This window comes from Cebus imitator, unplaced genomic scaffold (genome assembly GCF_001604975.1).
Source record: "Cebus imitator isolate Cc_AM_T3 unplaced genomic scaffold, Cebus_imitator-1.0 Scaffold720, whole genome shotgun sequence".
Classification (NCBI taxonomy): Eukaryota; Metazoa; Chordata; class Mammalia; order Primates; family Cebidae; genus Cebus; species Cebus imitator.
This window is the reverse complement of record NW_016108035.1, coordinates 28,916-34,475: the sequence shown is the minus strand read 5'-3', so window position 1 is coordinate 34,475 and position 5,560 is coordinate 28,916. Positions and strand designations below refer to the sequence as shown.

The window sequence follows — 5,560 nt, the reverse complement described above, 5'->3', positions numbered from 1 at the left end:
AGAGACGGGGTTTCACCATGTTGACCAGGATGGTCTCGATCTCTTGACCTCGTGATCCACCCGCCTCGGCCTCCCAAAGTGCTGGGATTACAGGCGTGAGCCACCACGCCCAGCGATTGTTAAACATATTTTTTAAAAAATTAGCTGAGTCGGGTATGGTGGCTCACGCCTGTAATCCCAGGACGTTGGGAGGCCGAGGTGGGCGGATAACCTGAGGTCGGGAGTTCGAAACCAGCCTGACCAACATGGAGAAACCCCGACTCTACTAAAAATACAAAATTAGCTGGGTGTGGTGGTGCATGCCTGTAATAATCCCAGTTACTCAGGAGGCTGAGGCAGAAGTTTGAACCCGGGAGGCAGAGGTTGCGTGAGCCGAAATCACACCATTGCACTCCAGCTTGGGCAACTCCGTCTCAAAAACAAAAAAATTAGCTGGACGTGATGGTACATGCCCGTAATCTCATCTACTCCGGAGGTTGAAGCACTGAGAATTACTTGATCCCAGGAGGCAAGGTTCAAGTGAGCCGAGATTGTCCCACTGCACTCCAGACTGGGCAACACAGAGACACTCTCTCTCTCTCTCTCACACACACGACATTAAATACACAAATCAAAGTGAATAATCTCTCAACACTTGTGAACCTGTCAGTACAGCGACACACTTTTATATCCCGGTATTGAAATTCGCCCTCTAGTTGGCCTGTGAACGTCCCATGCCTGCCAAGTGTGTCATCTGGGACAAGCACTTCGATCTGTTTGAGCAGACACACATCAATCTTCTTTGGAAGAAAAGGTGCCAGTAAAAGCCCAGAGTGTTGCTACCTAATAACTGTGCTGCAGTTTGGAGTGTTCAAGGCGTTTTCCAGTAACATGTTCTGAAATGGGATCTGACAACGCTTTGGGAGGCGGTTTAGTAGGAAGCGGCTGCCCTGCCGCACTCGAGGAACCGGGTCAGTGACCTGCTCCAGGACACGGGGCTGGCGGGGAGTGGACAGCGGCCGGCTGAACTCAGCCTCCAAGTCCCGCACTCGATCCTGCAAGAATAAAAACTGTTCTTCATGCTACCTCTCTCCCTTCTCCTGTAAACAAGCAACAAAATTAACTGAAACGGAAGTCAAATGAATTCGCCTGCGATCATGGGAATTTTTGGCTCTTAACCTCGCGAGTGGAGCTGGGTGAGTTCCATTTGCGGTGGGGGGCTGGAAACAGGTTTCTGGGCTTCCAGGGCCACATCCCGTCCCCACACAGCCTAGGCCAGGCCGGGTGTTTGCAGGTGGGGCTCCGGGGCTCCAGCTAACCTGAGCTACCTGTGCAGGGCTTTGTGCGGGGAGGCAGCAAGCGGGGTGAGCGGGCGACGCCGCCGGCCTCTACGCAGTGCGGTGGTGAAGACGTCTCTTCCAGGGAGCCACAGGAAGCAAATCCATCCTTTTGAAGGCTCGCGTCCCGCGGCCCTGAACCGGCGCGCTGGAGGAGAGCTGCGGCGTTCCCGAGGTTCAGGGCTCACAAGGCTCGCAGCCCAGCCCTGTGATCCAGCTTCCTCAGCATTCGCGCTGCACCCCTCAGGACGACTTGCGGCTTACGTCCCAGGACAAAGGGGGCTTGTCCTTTCTTGAAAGTCCTACTGCGCGAAAACGAAGCCCTTCTCTGGCTGCCTGCCTTCCTGGAGAAGCTGCGCCCCGCCAAGGCTCCTGGGCTTGGGCACTTGCCCCCGCCCATTCCCGGCGCGCACCTGGAAGTCCCGAGCTCGGGCCCCGCCCTGCCGCCCGCCAGGTGAGCGGCGCCAGGGCCCGCCCCCGCTCCCCCCGCCCCGCTCTACGGCGCCTGCGCAATAGGCCGTCGGCGCCAGGCGCCGGGGCGGCGCGGCCGTCGCAGTTCGGCGGGCGCAGTGCGCGTGCGCCCTGGCTCCTGGGGGGCGGGCGGCGTCCGCGGCGAGGGAGCGGGGGTGGGGAGGCGCCGTCTGGCTCGGGCTGGGGCCGGCGGGAGCGCGAACGAGAGACGGCGGCAACCGCGGGCCTGTGGACGGCTGCCCCAGCGGCCAGCAGGTGAGGCCTGCGATGCGGGCGTGGGTCGTACAGGGCGGTGAGGGGGTGCGGGTTGCGGGCAGGCCAGGGGTGCGGCGGCCTGGCCGGGGGTGCAGGTGAGCGCGGCCCGCGCGGGGCCCGGCGGAGCATTGTCCAGCGGGCGGCGCCCGCACAGCGCCCCCTGCCGGCCGGGCCGCGGCGGGGACCCGGGCGGGGCGGGTCTGGGCCTCGGGGCGGGCGCGCGCTCCTTTGTTCGCCGGCCCCCACTCCTCCGTTCCCCCATCTCCGCCGCCCCCCGCCAACATGGCCGCCACCCTCCTGTCCCCAGTTCCCCGGCCGCCGCCGGCCCCTTAGCGCGCGCTTTGTTTGGAGCAGAGCTGGGAGGCCCACGGGCGGGGGGCGGCGGCGCTGCGCAGTCGGGCGCGGGGAGGGGGCGCTGCGCCAGAATGCGGGAGGGGTGGGGGAGCGTTGCATAATCCTGGGCCGGCGACGGGGGCGGGGCGGGGGGAGGGGCGGGACCCCGGCGCGGCGGGTCGGGTCACCCCGGGTACGCGGGCCTGCCCTCGGGCCACCACTCCCAGGCCCGGGGGATGGCCGTGGTCCTTGCAAGTTGTAGGCTGCCGGAACGCCCACCGGCCAGTCCTCGCGCCGGCGCAGCCCCCTTCCTGAAGCGCCCGTCTCCTCACCGCCCTCCGTGGGGGCGCGGCGAAGGGGTTGCGTGCTCTGGAGGGAGACACGCAGTTTTCCTCTCCATCGTGAGTGACCTTGGATGTATTCGTCAAGGAATGAATGTGTTGAAATGTGCGATGCGAGAACTGCGCAGCGCCTCGGGTTTGGCTTTCTTCAGCATCTTATTGCATTGATTGTGCCTTCTCGGTTTTACAGAGGTTCGTTTTGAGTAATGGCTTCAGTAATGTCAACCCATACGCATTTGAAAGTTTGTTTATGCAATTGTTTTTACATTTATTCTCTTTTTATTTATAATTTTTGAATTAGATTTTGTGTTTTGGAAAGATTTTCCGTACTTGGTGTAAGTGTTTTCAATCTTGGTAAATATGGATTATTTGGCTATTTTATCACGTTCATCAGAAAGCAATACCAGGAACATTTAAATATTTTAAAGGCTTTTGCTCTGAAATGACTTGTGCCAAAGACGACATACATACCAAAATGGGAATACTTGTCTAACTTTTTTTAATTGGAATTTTCTGGAAGGAATTCTGTGCAATCTGAAAGGATTGATGAAGAGTACAGTAATTGTTTTCTACATCGCTTTTGTTAAGCAGTGAAAATTAGACAAACTTGGAGATTTATACCTGGACATACTGAGTTTTTGAACACTCTTGAAGTGAAATTTTGGAAAGGGCAGGTGAAATGAGGCTTATTCCACCTTCCCCTTCTCCCCCTCAGTTTGGTTAAAAGGCAAATACCAAAATATTGTAGTACCTGGTAATTTACAGAACGTTCATTACCAGATTTGATAATTACATATTAAGGTTGTACAATATGTGTATGTGAGAGTTATAGGTAGTAGGTCGTAGAGTCTTATGAAAAACACAATTTCTTTATAATCTTCTGAGTAGCGAAATGGTTGCTGTTAAAATGGTTATGAATTGTCACAGCAATAGGGCCAATATATGTCTTCTGTTATCTTTTTATGCCTGAAATCCAGGAAACAGTGTAAATGAATGTTCCCTGGAACAGCCATTGCAATACCATATGTTGGTCATTGGTGTCCTTACAGTGTATCTCATAATGGTGTGTCTCCTTTACTTGTGAACTGAGGCGTCATGATATTGCTGTGGCTTGTGTGTGCCCCTCTGCATTTTGTTGGTAGTGTCTCAAATTTGGCTATCATATTGAGAAGATGAGGGTTACTAATTTGGTTTTAGCTGGAAGAAATTTAGGTGGTTTTCACTTCCCAGTGACTTACCTGATTGCACATAGTTACTGCATTAATGGTTGCACTCCTTAATTGCTAGCAACTTTTTTCTAGTATGTTAGATATACATTCTTTTGGTTTCTCCTTTAAAATAATATTTGCTGAGAAAGTATTTAAATGTTAGTACTGTATTTGTTTGTTTATTGGATGCTTGTTTTCTTTCCCTTTTCTTGAATGAAAAGAAATTGGAAGAAGAGAATCAACTATTTTGTGAAAGTATTTTGTTCAGTTTAGAAGATACGGTATTGTGAAAACAGTGTAGTCTCTGGAGTTAGACCTGGAGTCAGAATGTATATCTAACATACTAGAAAAAAGATGCTTGGAAGAATGGCCTTCCAAGTCAGAAGCATCTGGGTTGAAATTGAGCTCCACTCCTTACTGGTCCAAAGCCACATGACTGATTCATCATGCAGCCTTTTTTTTTTTTTAAAGAAAAAAAATTTTTTTTAATGTTACTCGAATATGTCAGTTTTACTGTTTCTGTATACACACATTTGTTACTGAAAATTGCAAAAATAGCACATTAAAGGTCCTTTTATTGGAGTTCAAACTTTTGAAAACCAGAAAATTTAATGATGCTCTAACCAAACTACCCAATGTTTTCTTTATATTCTTGCCCCACAAGTTGCTTTACTTTTATTCTTGATATTGGGCTTCATCTCACTGACTTCAGGCTTCCAATACACATGGGAATCTTAGGACCTACTGGCTCTTTGGGTCACATCAGGGAGAACTAAAGTATGTTGAAGTTATTCAAACACATTCAAGCTACATAGGTGTCTTATAAATTACTGGTATCATGGTAGGAGTGAAAAGATAACAAAAAAAGACATCACAGAACTCTTTATCAAAATTATTGGTATACAGGCTGTCCTAGCATAGAGTAACTTTCTCAACCTGGTGCATAAAATTACCAGCAAGAAAAGCACATGAATAATAGTTTATGGTTGAATTGGCTTGGTGTCATGATTCCCTGTTCTAGCATTCTCAGGCTATGATACACACAAACTGCAGCCACATTGGAATGGTTCCCTTCTTGATACATTTTGAACTCCCTTTAGGCCAGTGTCTACTAGTTCTATTTCAATCCAAGGAAATCTGTTGAGTAACAGGTATCTCAATTTTACCCTATTTTCTTTCTGCATAGATAGCAGTGTTTTTACTTCTCCTACTCCTAAGGCAAGCCATCTCTGATGTCCTGGAAGATTCTCTTCTATCCAGCTGTTGGAATGAATCTTCTGGTAGAAGGGAAGGGGGGAATTTGGTACTAGGGTTGAAAGTCGTGTTACTAAGGTTCTTTATTGACATCTCTGAGCAGAAGAGAGGCCCGAGTTGTCCTGGAAATTTTCTTCAGTGAGCACTTATGAAGACTCTGAGGTCAAGGTTGGGTTAAACTTTTGTGGTGGGTCCATCCAAGGTCTAGTCAACAGCACTAAGCTCTTCCTGGATCTTTTGGACCCAGCAGATAGTGATTCCAGCTCTCAAATTGCTACAAGGTAGCCTGGAAAGAAATCTATGACCCAGAGCCTGAAGACCCAAACTCCAGCAAATAATGGTGAAAGAGCCAACCCCCAAAGCCTTTTAAAACCTTCAATTT

The 5,560-nt window shown here is 50.6% G+C and overlaps 1 long non-coding RNA gene across 1 annotated transcript; it reads left to right on the top strand.

The window, feature by feature from the left end:
• Positions 1–1,838: 1,838 nt before the first annotated feature.
• On the top strand, positions 1,839–4,385 carry LOC108296504. Its single transcript, XR_001821889.2, has 2 exons — positions 1,839–2,042; positions 4,146–4,385. It is a non-coding gene; the product is annotated as an uncharacterized LOC108296504 (long non-coding RNA).
• The last annotated feature ends 1,175 nt before the right edge of the window (positions 4,386–5,560 follow it).